The sequence below is a fragment of the Topomyia yanbarensis genome, chromosome 3, assembly GCF_030247195.1.
Source record: "Topomyia yanbarensis strain Yona2022 chromosome 3, ASM3024719v1, whole genome shotgun sequence".
Classification (NCBI taxonomy): domain Eukaryota; kingdom Metazoa; phylum Arthropoda; class Insecta; order Diptera; family Culicidae; genus Topomyia; species Topomyia yanbarensis.
The window spans coordinates 76962455-76979649 of NC_080672.1; the positions used below are offsets into that span (position 1 = coordinate 76962455).

General features: G+C 37.1%; 1 protein-coding gene across 2 annotated transcripts in view; it reads left to right on the forward strand.

Moving 5' to 3' along the window:
* The window catches only part of LOC131690732 (roundabout homolog 2-like), an 834482-nt gene that overhangs the window by 693650 nt on the left and 123637 nt on the right, over positions 1 to 17195 (forward strand). The gene's annotated exons all lie outside the window — the stretch shown is intronic.

The following is a 17195-nucleotide window of genomic DNA, read 5'->3' on the forward strand; positions in this document are numbered from 1 at the left end:
CCGACAGGACAGAAACACGTCCAAACGATAACAATAATCTAATAGCTAATGGCGCATTTGCTCCTGTATCAACCATTCTCGCAAACTGCCAAAAAGTTTCCTTCGAGGAACAAAAGTGTCCCATCATTCCCAAAGCTAGTGACATCTTCGCGTTGCAGTAGATTCCCACCGCATGTATGTACACTGCATATTGTATTATGTGTGTGTGTGTGGGGAATGCTGCTGGTTTGAGGTTTTTATGATTTGATACAGCACATCACATCCTGCGGATGTGGCTTACGAAGTTTGCTGGCATGCCTTTCTTGTGAAAGTTCTTCAAAGGGGGTGCTACCGTTTGGGAATTCGTCGAAAGTCTCTGAAAGGAGATACACGACAATACTCACTGGCTCACGTAGCGGAAGCCGTCTGAATTTGCGGTAATTCTCACCATAGTTTTGACTAGCGTAGGGATGCTCGGTAGGTTGTTATGATTCATCACTAAAACAATTTTATAACTTTTTTTAATTTTAGCGGTAGCGGTTTACTTGTAGAGTTAAGACGAAATGAGTTATGGTAAGAGCCACGGTTTTTATCTGAAACCTTTCAGAAAAGTATACTCTTTTTTTGAAGATTAAATAGACTGTTAGGATTTTTCTTAAATTGCAGTTTTAACAACCTACTCCAGTAATAATCAAAGTGTGAAAAAATTACTCGATTATAGCTCGATAAGTTTTCAAAAAAAAAAATGCCTTAATCACCCTATATTTACGTTTAATACCGGGAATTCTCGATAACGTTAACAATATGGCTATTTTAGGAATTGGGTTGACAAGTAGACGACAGAAAACGACGTCTGAAGCCATTTCACAATCCAAAATAGCCCGGTTCGGCTTAAATTCCCTATAACCTCAGCAATATAGCAATATAATTTCGGAACGGGGTTGATGAGTAGACGACAAAAATCGATGTCTGAAGCCTCTCCGGCCTTAGACCTCAATAATATGGATACTTTCGGAATGTACATGACAAAATTTGGATTTTCGTAACAACAAAAAAAGTAGACCAACAAATAAACTAAATTTACCGTGTTTATTTCACTCTTACTCTCCACTGCTGCTGATGCGGGATACCAATGCTGCTGGTGAAGGGAAGGCGGGCGGTTTCTTTCTGGCAGGCCGGGACAACAACGGCCGCGTACTCGTTCGGGTTCCGTTGGCTGCTCCGGCAGCGGTCTTTGGCGTTTGGCTAGGGAGGTGAGCTTGGCTCCTTTGTTGGAACTTCCCTAGCGACGTTGGCGACAAATCGCCGGATCGTCTACTCGCCGTAAACGATCCCGGAAGTTACCGCAGTAAACTTCACAGGGAGTAAAGCCATGTCAAGTGATCCTCGAATTTTTCGCAAAATCACCGATCTTCATGAGGTATAATTTATTGTATAGGGATTATGGTGATTAGCTTTTGGTAGAAATATTTCGTTACAATTCCTTTTTTTCTTTAGGATATTAACCCTTAAACTTTATAGCACGATAAAATTGAAAATTTTATATCTCAAAAACTACTGAAGATAATACAATGAATTTTTGCACATTTATGGAATGATATTTGCACTATCTTATAAAAATGTTTTTGCTTTATAATTGTGTAAATAACGGTACTTTGCATCTATTTAAAATTTTCAATCGTATTTTTTATTATGTTCTTCACGCTGAAAATTTTCAAAACTTATGTCAGATTTTGCGAAAATCTTTCACCTTCAATAATCTGTATTAATAATTTTTCATTTTTGTTCCTATCGAGAGTTATAGAGGATTTTGTAACTGTGCGCTGTTTCAACGCACGCCCCACTTTGATGCAACCTGCGAGAACGTACATATTGGCAACGCCGCACGTCGCAACGTCCTAATGCGCATCGCTTTGAAGGAGCGTATCTCATGTTCAAAATTGGCATCTCTGAGATTAAAGCAAAAAGGCAAGCTTTCCTGTATGGATAATTGAAAGTGATGTTTTCTGAGTAATTTGCATGCTCTTTAGCGTTATTATATTGTTCAAGAGTTATTTAATTTTCTGTTATTCAATACCTCGGACAAGTGCGCTCGGTTGTTGCCAGCCGATGAGCAAAGTTGAGCAGTTGGCATGTTTTAATCTGCGTTGGCATATTTTTCGCAAATTGACATACTTCACCACGTTTTATTTTCAGTTGGTTCTGTCTAAGAGGTAGCACGGTATATTGTGAATCTTTTCTTAAATCCACATAGCGACTTTTCAACCATGCGTCATCGGGTCGTGCGTTAAATTACGCGCTCATTTAATTTGAATCAGTGCGAGTGAGAAAACGTTTTGACGTTTGTTTTTGTTTCGATCGCACTTGGGTGTTTCCCATATAGAGAGAACTCGACGAAATGCTATATTATCTCGAGATATACAATATTTGCTCAAAAAACATTCGATTGATTTATGTTATAAATATGGGGCGATCATACGAATGATGTATTCCGTTAAAAAAAATTCATAAATATGTTCGTCGTATCTTGTTTTTATGGCATCCATGTGGAGTGATAAATTTATAAATTATATTGGTCAACACATGTGTAGCATATGTCGTAATGGGCGCAAAAAATAACACGAAAATAAATATGGACAGGAACAAAACACAATTTTCCTTAAATTTTAAATTTTACATCCCGTGTTTATAGTAATGGGTTCCTCTATAACGCGTTTAAAATATAGGAATGTTTGCCAAAGTAATGAAACTGGAATATTCGATGACTCAACAGGTACATGCGGAAAACTATAACGATGATTTTGAAATAAAGATCGTTGATAATTATTTGAAATTCGACAAAAATAAATAATATCTTACCAGAACTTGTAGAACCACCAATCAACAGAATTAACAGAAGCAATAGTGATAAAAAAAAACCCCAACATCGATGCGATTGAACAACAGATTTTATGTAAACTTTTTTTCAAAAGACACATCGTTGTTCACTCGGTTAAAATAAAAACGTGAAATAAAATGCTGTTGGCATAAGATTTTCCACTTTCATATAGTAATGTTGTAGACTAAAAAAGAATTTGGATATAACGTATATGTATTTTGACAAACAAAAGTGTTTTTAAAGATGTTAATTGTTAGTAGCGTTAAATTATAATAATAAAAAATATATTAAACAACTATAAATTTTGTTGTGCACTTCAGTTAAAAAAATTTAACGCATCTCAAAATATCCGGAAAAAAATCACCTTCGATAATTCGTATTGAAAAGTTTGAACTTTTGCGCTAATCGAGAGATGTGGTTTCTGTTAGTCATGCGATGCGCACTTCCCACGCGATGTGCATTCTGACGTAACGACGTGCGGCGTTGCCAATATGAACGTTCTCGCGGGCTGCATAAAAGTGGGTCGTGCGTTGAAAGAGCGCACTGTTACAAAATCCTCCATAACTCTCGATAGGAACAAAAATGAAAAATTATCTATACAGATTATTGAAGGTGAAAGATTGCCGCATAATTTGACATACGTTTTGAAAATTTTTAGCGTGAAGAACACAAGAAAAAATACAATTGAAAATTTTAAATAGATGCAAAGTACCGTTATTCACGCAACTATAAAGTGAAAATATTTTTATAAGATAGTGCAAATATCATTCCATAAATGTGCAAAAATTCATTAAATTATCTTCAGTAGTTTTTGAGATATAAAATTTTCAATTTTATCATGCAATAAAGTTTAAGGGTTAATATCTTAAAGAAAAAAAGGCATTTTAACGAAATATTTATACCAAAAGCTATTCACCATAATCCCTATACAATAAAATATACCTCATGAAGATCGGTGATTTTGCGAAAAATTCGAGGATCACTTGACATGGCTTTACTCAGGGGGAACCTTTGTCCGCCCTGCTTCGTTCTCCTTGGCTATTAGCTATAGAGGAGAGCTAGGCTCGTTCGACTTATCCTCTATAGCGAGAACGGTCGATGTCACGGTTCCTTATTGTTTAGTTGGGGAAGCGAATACACTCCTTAACTGTTAGCTTACCCATGTTGGCGAACCGAGACCGTAATTTTCACTGTACCCGAACCACAGACCGGCAAGCTCGATGAGTGATTTTACCGTCGCACTCGCGCACTTCGCTACACTTGCTGTCGTGGCTGGAAACTGTCCCGAAAACAAAACACGTAATCAGTGGTTCGTCACTTTCTAAATAACTCGAAGGCCGCCTTCCTCACGACACGAAAAAACAAACACCAACACCAAAAAACCCGTACCGTCGCATAGCTGTCATCGCTATGTGTAGCATATCCAGCACACTTATTGCAGCAAGAGGAGAGCGGTGGCGTATCTAAGCCCTATGTTTCTTATATACAAACATAAAACAAAAATACTACACCTATCTGAATGCACAAAACCGTTCACAAACGCGACACAATATAAAAATTACAAACTAAATGTGAACGGTATCGAACAGCAGTGAGCATAACTTTAACGTAAACAATACACTCTACGGAGAGAGTACGCACGAATAGGCATATTTCCAACCCAGTGCTAAATTGTTACCCTGACGGGTTACAAATGACAACTTCCGGTTTGGATAAATTCTCTATAACCTCAACAATATGTATGTATTTTTCGGAATAGAGTTGACAAGTACATGACGAAAACCGATGTCAGAAGCCATTTTCAAAAACCAAAATAACGGCTACTGATTTAGATAAATTTTCTATAACCTCAACAACATGAATATTTTTGATATGTGCCTGACGAGTACACCACAGCAATTGATGTCTGAAACCATTTCACAATTCAAAATGGCTACAACCTGTTTACATAATTTCTCCATAACCTCAACAACGACCGTATTTTCAGAATGCTTTTGACAAGTAGATGACGGAAATGTATATGTAAAGCTAGAGATGACGAGTTTCGCGCCAACTTGAACAAATGTTGGCAACACCCTCTCAGATTTTAATGAAACTTTCTGTACATGAGAACTTTGTCACCAAAGCCACTTTACATACTTTGTTTTTCCAAAAATGATTTAGACTGTCTTTTGGAAAGGGTCAAACTATTCTTACTAATTTATTTTTCAAATGGCTGTAGTCTAAAAATGACAAATCCTTCAAAATAATTTATATGCCGGATATGTGGAAAAATCATGTGGAGTCTCTCCACAGTAGGAAAACTTTTCATGATTCTCTCCACATTTTTCACAGCGTCGCTGTAGGCTCAATTGTTTGCAACGACGGCAGCTCATGTCTCGCGGCACAAAAAGGCGAACAGGTAGACTAGCCCCGTCCAAAAGATGAAAGTTTGGAAGAGCAGATTCGGCGAAAAGTTCGAAATGAGGCTGCTGGAAAATAAGTTGTTTTGAAATACTTCTTGATTTTTACCAGAACGCAATTGCTTGCGAACCAGAATTTTCACTGGCTGAAACAAAGGGTTCTTGAAGGAGTGGACTCCATATTTCGCAATTAAGGCCCCTAATGGAGACTACACCATCAATCTCTACTTCCCGGGCGGGTACATAGATAACATTCTTCTTCGTACACGACCAAGTGGTATTTAGTTAAATCTCGCATATATCGAAGATGTTAAATGGCTCATCTTTGCCCTCATTCAAGTTTGTTATGAATGTATGGCTGTATCCTACCGATACCAAATGGTAAAATTGATAGCAAAAATAATGTGTAAAACCTGTTTTAATCCACCTAGCGGTGCAATTGTGCCTTTCTCAATCATGAACACGAGAATTTTTTAGTTGCTTATATTTATCAAAAGCTTTCAAATGCATACATTACAATTTTATTATATATGACATGACAACTATATACAAGAAAAGAAGTCATTATTCGAATTCTAAAATTTTGGAAAAGGAAAACCAGCCACGGTAATATTGAATTGAAAAATAGAAGCGAAATCGGTTGAGTCCTAAAAAGTCGATCTTCATAAAAAAAAATTTCGAGATAACATAAAATCTCCACGTTTCATGCATTTTAAAGATGTTTGGCATCAAAAATATGAATTCGATTTCTGAAATTTCATTCCCCCCTTTGAAAAAAAATTTTGAGATCCGGCTTACATAGGAATTTCATATGTGACCGGACGGTTTAGTCTATATTTCCGGAACTATATAAGCGATCCGTACAAAATTTTATAGACATCTGTGGGGAATTTATAGCTATCATTTGGGACTAAGTTTGTTAAAATCGGTCCAACCATTTTCGGGAAACTGATGTGAGTTCGTTAATTTTGAAAGATGGCGGTTTTTCCCGGGCACTTCCGGAATCGTCTATGGTGGTTAATGTAGTCAACGAAAGTTTGGTTGACCGTCGGTGACCTAGAACTGCAAATTTAAGTTGTTTGAGAGACATTTTAGCTAAATTTTTACCTTTTTTGCTTTCATCGGAGTATAGGTTTGAATCGCAATTTGCTATGTGATCGCACGCCACAACCCGTAACTCCAGAACCGGAAGTCGGATCGGGATGAAATTTAATTGCAATTTACGAGGGTGCAATACTTTTCATTTGAGACTAAGTTTGGTTGAATCGGTCTAGACATCTCCAAGAAACCGATGTGACTGTTATTCTGAATTTAAATAGTTCCGCCGGGGCTTCTGGAACCGATGATGGTGACCAATGTGGCCAAAGAGACTTTGAATGGATGTTAGTGACCTAATACTACAAATCGAAGCAGTTGTGGTCGACATTTTCTGCGTGATCGTGCTCACCACTCTGTAATTCCAGAACCGGAAGTCGGATCCATCAGAAATTCAATAGCAGCCTATGGGAACGTTGCACCTTTCATTTGAGACGTAGTTTGTCAAAATCGGTTCAGCCATCTCTAAGAAAAATGAGTGACATTTTTGGTCAAATACACACAGACGCACATACACACACACACATACATACATACACACGCACAGACATTTGCCAAACTCGACGAACTGAATCGAATGGTATATGTCAATCGGCCCTCCAGCCCTCCGTTAAAGAGTCGGTTTTCAGAGCAATTACAATACCTTTCTATTGAGAAAGGCAAACCCTACTCATTCAACAGTCACACAATCTTTTGGAAATTGGATTTTTCGGTGTTTTTTGAAGTTTCCATGCATCGGAAATATTTATGTTTTGGCATAAGAATCTATATTCAAAAAAAAAATTCATTGCTAGAGACGGGTTGAATTCCCTAATAAATCATTTGCTCAGTTAACCGATCTGCAGGCTCCGGAAGAATGCTCCGCCCGTCGCCTTCAAACGCCTAGCGTCAAGTGATTTCACAAAGTCTTCAGGTCGAAAAGTGATTTTCTCCGTCGCTTTTGAATGATCTTATGAAAATTAGTTTCCGCTGCTTATTTATAAATGTCATGCATACTTCGAAATTAAATTGGGAATTAAAATTTATCCGACTGATGTGTTTATTCTGATCAAATTTTCATCGGTGTATTTGCGGTGTTTGCGTCTATTGGGTGAAGAAATAAGTTTAGGGGTCTGCAAGGGGCGCCATTCTCAATGGTTTTTTTACCAAATCTGCTTTGGAAAGCCAGCAAAACTTCTCCTGTGACTATCTAGCTAAATGAATAGTAACATTGCTACTGCTGGTCCTCCTAGTGCACGAATGAAGTGTGTTCTATCGAAGTGAAAGTCCTGTTCGTCCAATTTGTGTCAGTGGATTGTTGTTCATCTTCTGGTGTATTGTTGTATCCTGCATTTGTCAGGATAAATGTACCCTTTACCATGTACGTGTAATAAATTATTGTTAGGAAGTCGGATTGAAAAACAAATGAAAATTATGCAATCTTAAATTCCCATAAGGGAAAATTGGACTGAACCACTTTGCACCTTGAGGGCACAAAACCTAACTTAAATTAAGTTTTATTTTTTTGTGTTTCGAATTCATCTCGTCAGTAACTAGCACCATCTGGGTGTCTGGTTAGACGATGTATCTAAACTAGTCACCCCATGCAAACAACTTAATCCCGGGATGTAGTAGGTGTTAGCTCTACCGATTTTCCAATGACCCATTTCAGAATGACAGCGTTTCATTCCGAGGCCATTTTCCCGTCGGAAAACCCCGCTCATTTATAATACGTGTACCACAATGATACCAGTACTATAATCAAACTTTCGATTCCTTGCCACGAATGCGTGTTCAGAGAATTAACGCGTATTTAGTGTATGATATAATTTTATCTAATACATTGCTATATGCTATACGTTTCTATTGAAAAAAGCAACTAATGCAACAACAGAAGAAGAAAAAAAACCAAAAGAAAAGAAATGATATGATACTTGGCTGAGGGGTGCATGCAGCATCAGTAGTCAGCAATCCATCATATCAGTATGTCCGTGAATTCGTATTCGTCAATTATATACCATAACTGATGTAGATCGAATGTATTTTAGTGACTTTGAAGCTTATAAAAAGATACGAGTGAACACGTTTGAAATGCTCTTGATACTGCTATATGAACTCTCTTAGGGCCGATTTCTTCACCCTCGCTTAACTTTTAAACCAGGTTCACCAGTACGCTTAAACCTGGCTTAAGCGCTAAGCTAGGGTGAAGAAAACGGCCCTTAATAGCGCAGATAAGCAGTGACAAATAATTTGAAGAAGTTCCTTTTAGGCAGCTTTCAGCAATGTGATTGCGTGGAAGTGGCAGCAATTCAACCTTAACTCTTTTTGTAAATCGGACACACTACTCCCTCCATTCAGTCCTTGGGTAAAGTCTCCTCCTCCTAAATCCTTGAAATTATCCAGTTGAGGGCTCTAGCGAATACTGCCTCTCCCTTTTTTTTTGATCAGCTCACATCGAAGTATATCATTGCCATCCGATTTCCTTCCAGACCTCAAGTATATCCGATGGAACAGCCAACGAAACAACCAAAGGAGAACGCGGCCGCTGCGTTGAATTCTCGAATGGTCGGAGAAATAAAAAACTCACCTTCCTGCTCAATAGCAACCGTAACAAATTGAAACATTTCGACTATCCTGGGTGCACTGCTTTTTGCTTTTTGTGACAATTTCCTTTCTTGGTAGTGAGCAATAGTCAGGTTTATCATCTGCCGCTTGCTGATCATTCCGTCTGCCTTCTGCCTCGCTTGTGTTTGTGTCCATGTCGTCGGCACTAGAGCTTTGATTTTCGTCATAGCATGTTTAGCGCGTTTTGTGTTCTCGAGCGAGTGGTATAACAGTCTTGTTTCTTGTTTATTTTTTCCCTAGGTATGTTGACTGTTGGCATGGGGATGCCGTGGAATAATGTTTGTTCGGCATTCATTCTTTGGTCGGCTGTCTTTGGTGTATCAGCATATGTCGATAGCTGTTTGGTAGTGCTAACTTACCGTAGTGTGCCGTTTGGTTATAGTGGTTATAGAACTGGCATGTGGCCGTCTGCCTAGGGTTCGTGCATAGGGTTCTCCGTATACAGTTGACACCTTGAGATGATCTGCCCTTTAAAGTCAAGTGAGGTCAAGGTCCATATACACGGAGATCTTGGTTTTGACGTTTTCATATTCGACGTCGTGATGTATGTTCTTCTTCGCTGCGAAGCTTCCTGCCTCGGCCAAGGAGTTAAACGTTATTAGTACTACTTGTCTCGTATAATGTAGCTGTATGTGGTGAACGTCTGTAAGAACAAGTTCCATTGTCACCTTGATCAAGTTTCCACCTCGCATAGGTAGGTCTTAGACGGTTTTTATGGTATTATGAGAAAATGAGTCCCATAATCTATATGTTACACGTACACGTTACACGGATATACGTTAGGTTTAAAACTAAAAATGAATTTTATACTATTTCATTATGGAAAAAAACAAAACATAAAATAGCTCAAACTTTTGTAAGTTCTTTTAATGTTTTGTGGTAACTTTGAAATCATTTTTTTAACTGAGCTATTTAGCAGACCACATTTCAAAGCAACAGTCTAGACTCGATTATTCGTAGCTATCAGAAAAATATCACACCGGTTAATCAATTAAAAAACAATATTATGTCGTAAGATCAATTTGCTATAGGTTAGAAAATACGACCTAAAATACACGCATACATGTATGACTCATAGAATTTATTTTCCTGTCAAGCCATTTCACAGTTTTTATTTGACCAAATCCTGCGACAAACTATTCTAAAGCCTTAGTTTTAGTGAAATAGTGATTGCAGTGATTGAATCCTCTTGAAGTTAATTGTTACCTTGTTTTGAAGCTATGAAAAACAAGAAAACGTCACCCGAAATGTTGACGAGCTTGGTTTTGCATCCATTTTTAATGAAGACCAAAAATCTCTACTTGTAATGCTCTCCAAATTAAAGACCGTTGTTTGTGGCCCCCTAAAAATTTTTTTATGATAACTTTTTAAATATAGTACATAATGCTTCAGTATGATCTAGAACAGCGGTTCTTAACATTTTTCGTTCCACCGACCCCTCCAAAATTACACGGTCTAACATCGATTTGTATGCTATCAATATACTATTTTCAGCATGTTACGAAAAAATTATTAAAATTCCAAGATACATCCGGAAATAAATATTGGGTTATAGTTGGAAGAAGTGTTATTTTTCAAGAAGGTTCCCATATTTTTGAAAATAGTCGAGAATAAAATATGCGTTGACGAGAGTTATGTATTGTAACGATTAGAAGAACTTAATCGAAATTGAAATATTTGAAAAAAATATTTAAAAAATGCATTTTTAGGGGCCATTCAAATATAACGAGCTTTAACTTCTAAAGTTTTTCGAGGAGCAACTCCACAATTTTGCTGATATGCCGTTTATGTTTATCATTAATTTTCGTTCTTTCACTGAAATCAGCGCTATTTCCTTGTTGAATTAAAGAAGTATATAGAAAGAACAGCTCATGTTAAAAAGAAGGAAAATATCCACAAAATATTGAATAACTACAAATATTGTAAATACAAGAATGAATAACCAATATTCAATTGATTACAAAAATTAGATTCGTTATTATTTAGAACTCTATTATGGTTATGCAGATAATTCGGCCCAATTACACATTCGGCTAAAAGGCACTCGTCCACCATATTTGTTACATATGGAAAAGTGGGAAATATTCGAGGTCTTTTGATACGTTCGAAATAAAAGGGGCGGCAAATTTAACTTTCTGCCCCGAGCGGCAAAAAACTTCGCGCCGCTACTGGCTGATTTTACTCGTTAATTCTGAGCATCCCTAAACCAGCTGCTAGAACAAACCATTTCAGCTTCCCATAACAAACGGAAACAGGGCAGGAATAAAAGCGGATGAAACAGAACGAATTTATTACTTACTTGCAATTCATGATGGCTAACAAAACTGCGGTAATACTAGGACGCGTCCTATCTAAAGGAACAAAAGCGACCAAAGAACCATAAGCAAGAAAGACCCGGGAAAAGCATAAGAAACTTTCCACACCGACTGATTTCCGGAACGTGTGACATATGTTGAATGGGGTTGGGACACCCACTGGTTTTGAAGTTGTAAGTATGTGTGTGTGTATGTGAGAGACTCCTTTCCCAATGATGATTATGATGACTATTGCAGTACACTTTTCTGGGAATGACACAAAGACGGTGGCTCTACACGTGCTTCCCTTATTGCGGCTATTAAATATATATTTACTTCGATGTTACGCTTTTTGGTGGTTAATGGTGCCGGAACATTTCCGTGGATCATTCGGAAAGGATTACACACCAAGAGCAAAAAGGTGCCATATGCACAGAATGACTTTTATCCTTTTGACTGCGGGTGACACATTCGGAATGGGGAGCTTGTTCCTTAATTCTTTTATACTTGATTTTAAAACTGCGTTAGCAGTCTCCTTGCTTTATGTAACAGTTTTACAACTTAGGTTTAGTCTGTTGGATTTCCAACCTGGTAATGTCGTAAAACAATATGGATTAACTCTGTTCCGACGTAGATCCAAAGATAAACTTTTAACATCCAGCAAGCATGATGCCAGTGTAGTTAATGATAAATTATTACCTTCATTCGTGATGTCCTGTAAACTGGCCGTAGTAGCCCGTTGCACCCTCAGTGAGCCAAAAAACGGACCTATCATAAATTCATCGCTGAAACCGTCAACCGTAATGACTGGGAAAATGGCATTCCGCCCACATATTCATAAATCCGGCCACTCGAGCATGAAAATTGAAATAATTCAGCGCATCTTTATTACCATTTTCATTTCCGATAAAAAAAGCACACGTCCTGCACCTCGTTATGGCCATTCCCGGATACGGTCCGGACACACGGAAGACAAAAAACACGAATAGCAACCGAGGAACTGCCACCCTTCCCGCTATCACGTTTTCCACATTTCGTTGCACTAATAAAAGCCGGCATCTCGCATCGTTCAACGGGGAACGCTCGCATAAAAATCCGAATCGTCGTAATTTTTCGCCTTCCTGAAGTGTATTCATCACATAAATCATGGAAATCGTTTCCAGGCGTATCTGGTTTTTTTCGGTGGGGGGAATAGGTACTCCTTGACGAGTTCCGTGTGTGTGTGTGAGTGCAAGAGAAACTCAGTCTGGTCCGACCGAGTAGTGGAAAGGAGGGCCGGCACTCCATGATGATGGAGGTAATCACCCGGTCAGGTGCCTCCCCATCTACCAACCCACCTATAGACAATGCATGAATGAATGAAACGGGGCGCGGGAAAAAGCGAGCGCCTTTTTGTGGCCTGCCTGCCCTGCGCGTGCATGGCTGCCGTAATATCAAAACGCCATCATCATCAAATTCGGCTTCCACATCGCCGGGGGTAGCGATCCGAACCAGGCTGGATGCTGGAACCAGAGCAAATGTTGATTGCATACGTAAACTGGCTTGAAGTTGCTTTTGTTGGTGTCACAAAAACTTATTAGCCCACGTCTTTTCAGAATGGAAAATACATTACAGTTGAATTGTAACTTTTCGAATAATATACGAGTTTCAATACATTACATCTCTCACAACTCGGGATCTCCATATCCCCAAAGGATCCAACCAAAGTGGCAAAAGCAAAAAAAAAAAAAATCGCAGAGAAAAATTCGAGAATTTCATTGGGGCACTTTTTCTTGGGTGCCTTTTGCTCATTCGCCAACACCATAAATTCAAGTGAAGATTTGGCCACCGACCGTTGAAAGGAGCCGGCTTCCCTTTTTCCAGGTTCGTCCCCTTCCTTCTCCCCCTTCTGCCAACAACCACACGGTGGAAAGGCGAAAATAAATGTGACGCAAGATAAGTCCAACCCCGAAATGTATGCGGATTTCCGTATGTTCAAGGAGTTGGTCCAAATTTTAGGAAGAACCGTTCGTAGTTGGTGAGAGTTGATATAGAGAGAGAGAAAGAAGAAAAAAAGACTGGGAAAAAGGTCCGGCGACGACGACTGGAGGAATCTTGAAAAGTTGAGCACTTTGCTCTGGCAGGAGTCGTAAATCTTATGTTCCTAATTCCGTTCCAATGGTCCCGCTGAGGCGCTATACAGTTTGCGGGGGTTGGGCGGGGGAAGCTTCATTTCGGCAAGAGCCAACTGATGTCTTCTACACAGTGGATATCCTCTGCCCAAAAGGCTGCAAGTGAGCCGCGGTTGGAGTGAAAAATGATCAACCTGAAAGCGTTTTTAAATTGGAGACGATTGGCTGCTCGAGTTGATGGGACCGGCTTAGGTTGAAGGATGAATCGTTTCAGGCTGTCAATTTACGCTGTTGGCTACATTTGACTGATGGCAGGAATAATCGTTTGGGAGATACGGGAGCCTGGATGATGGTTTTTGTAATTTGGGAGGTTGTCTTTTTTGCTGTAATAAGTAAAGTATAATAACCCATCAAGTTAGAACGTCTTTAGCATTAACAAGGAATGGGCAACCGAATAAATAGGGAATCTGAAACATTTTAATTCGCTTTTTAGATGTCATTTAAATATTTCGTCCTGGATGGGTAAGATGATATTTTTCCACTGGTCATGTCAGGGCCGTAGAGAAAAAAATATCCGGTCGAAATAGTCGTGCTGATTCATGAAAGCTAGCAGACGTTTTTTCAGGCACTCTTTCATGAAAATCTCCTTATTGATGCGCTCGGTCGCTCTTCAAACCACAGGTACAAAAAGCTTGCCAAACCAGATATTTCTGTGTGAACTTCGACAGCTTCATATGCTTGAAAATATCGGCCACTATTCCTTCACGGTTCCATTACGCTGGCGACGGTTGATTTTGTCACTTTTAACGATTTCGCAAAATTGGTGTTCAAGTAGTTCGGATTCAGACGCAAAATTTCTCTATGTTGCTCCTCTTGTTGAGACTGAAGAGCAACTGAGGGTTTTTCAGATTTGTTGAATATAGTGCAAACAAATGCCTTGCCCAAATTTTGATCGTGAAACCTTTTAAATATCTCTACGACACTTTTAGTAGTTTTGAAAGTAGTCGATGTATCAATATGTTCATATTTATCCATATGTCGGTATTGCATGGATTTATTTGGATCCTTGTCTGGTGTTACCAAGAATTCGTTAAAAAAACAACACTTTCGACAACACAACATCTCATTTGGTCGATAATGTAGCTGACTTTTTTTTTTTGGATACGGGAAAAACTTTGATTTTTGCGAGTCCTTTATTTATATATTTTGGTACAATGCACTATGGTCCCAAAGCTGTATTTAGGAAGACAAAACTGTTTGCGCCTAAACCGTTGGTTTTAGATAAATAGTATCTTCAACAAACTTTCTTAGAACTTTCTTGCCGATTTTTTTATATTAGTTGAATTAGGGTGGTCCTTGTGGTTAGGGTGTTCAAAGTATCAACTTCTTAGATATGTAAAATTAAGCCACATAATGTTCTACAAAGTTATAAATTAATCAAATTGAAGCAACTTTTCTGAAGAAACTTTGTAGCTATCTCTAATGGTTCTGCAAACTATCGTTAATTCTGAATCGGCCAACAAAACGAAATAACGCTCCCGCAGTTTTTTCACCAAAAGCTAGAAAAGTTTCGATCTTTCAAATGAAATTAAAATATTGAAAATCCGTTTGCAATGAAGATATATAGCTTTGAAAAAACCATTTTTGATTTGAAAATCGCCTGTAACTATGCAAACAAAAGAGATAGAAACTTCATTGCTTCGGCAAAAATGTGTATTTACAAAAGTTCTAAAAACATCTAGAATAAAATATTAGCGAGAAATTAACACATAAAAAGATATTAATAGAAAACCAATTTTTAAATAGCCACCCCTAGTAACAATTGTAGTTTTATGATAGTTTTGTAGCTACTGATAAAACTTAGATTGCACTTGTAGCGTGCTATAAAACTTCAATTGTTACTTGGGACCCTACCTTAAATATTGCAAAAATCATAGCACATGAACCATTAGAGATAGCCACATAGTTTCTTCAGAAAAGTTGCTCCAATTTGATTGATTTATAACTTTGTAGAACATTATGTAGCTTAATTTTACATATCTAAGAAGTTGATACGTTGAACACCCTAACCACAAGGACCACCCTAATTCAACTAATATAAAAAAATCGGCAAGAAAGTTCTAAGAAAGTCTGCTGAAGATACTACATATCTAAAACCAACGGTTTAGGCGCAAACAGTTTTGTCTACCTAAATACAGCTTTGGGACCATAGTGCAATGTTATTGAAGAACTTACAATTAAAACCTTGTAGAAGTTGCGAAAATAGTAGCAAAATGGAAAGGTCACAAATAAAAAAACAAAAAGAACATTCAATGGAAGTAGAATGTAAAGAAAGAAAAACAAAAAAGAAACGAACGAGGAAAAACCAAAAAATAGATAAAATGAAGTAAGACGAGAAAGCTGAAAAAATTACATTTAATGTGATAAAAAAGATCAATAATATGCAAATGTAGTGAAAAACCTAAACTAGAAAAAATAAAAATTGAAGAATTGAAATAATCAAATTAATCGAAGGAAATGAAAAGCTAGACAAAAATGGAAGAAATAGAAAATTATTGCAAAATGATTGAAATAGTCAAAAACGGCTATGAGAAAAAAAATATCATGACCATAGAAAATAGGAAAAACAGAAAAAGAAAAAAAATGAATACAACAAAAATATAAACACAATGCTACAAAAAGTAAATAAATATAGAAATGAACAAGATTGATCTACTGAGTTAGACGTCAAAATACCAACAATACAAAATGTTTGAAATATAAAAATTAGTAACAAAAAAAGGGGAAAGCATGAAAAAAGGAAAGTGGGAAAACGTTATTAATGTTTCAAAATAGAAGAAATGAAAAGAACCCAAATGAAAACTTTTTTTTGCGGATTTTAATTGAGATTTTTCGGTGAAATATTTTAATTTCACCGAAAAATATCAATTAAAATCCGCCAAAATCAGTTCACGGTGATCTAAAATCAATATTCATAGATAAAAACTAAAATAACTGTTAAAAATCAAAAATCGCACATATTATTTTTTTAAAAATGAAAACATTTAATATTTAGTAAGTGAAATGGAATAATAGAAATAGTTTAAAAGAAAAAAATTAAAATGCTAGAAGCTGAGGGAAAATTTAAAAAAAATAAATGGGGTAAATAATAAATAAAACCATATAAAGTAAAAGAGAAAATAAGTTCAAATTTTTTGAAATGGAAAACGGAAAACATTCACAAAATGCAACAAGATCAAAATTGAATAATGAGAAAAATGTTCAAATGAAAAAAATTACAAAATAGAAAATATGGAATTCAAAATTTTATTAACGGGTAAAAAGGAAAGTGCTAAAGATAATGGAACCTAATGAAAAAAACCAACTTAATCCACCTAACAATGCAGTGCAGTGAGATCAGACATTTTTTACACATATTTTGTTATTAGTTTGTAAAACTCATACGAAGTAGGCACGCAACTGGAAGTTTGCACGGATAAAACCTCGAATAAGCTGAAGAAATTATAGAAAATCAAAAAAACGACTTAGATTAAGAAAACTAATAGAGCAATAAAATGGAAAAAAGATCAAATTCATAAAATGAGTAGAATGGTGGAATTTAAATCAAATTAATAAAATACATAAATCAAACTAGTTCTGCTCATTAACCCTCGAAAAGCTAAAATTGTGACTTATAGAACCATCGCTCATAAGACCCAATGAAATCAAAAGCCTCTTTTATGCTGTTTTGTATCAGTGAGAGAATCGAGAGCCCGAAAACCGATCGATCATATGTGTTTGCAATTGCAAGTCCATTGAAACTAGAGAACTGTAACTTGCCGGGCCTCTGAGA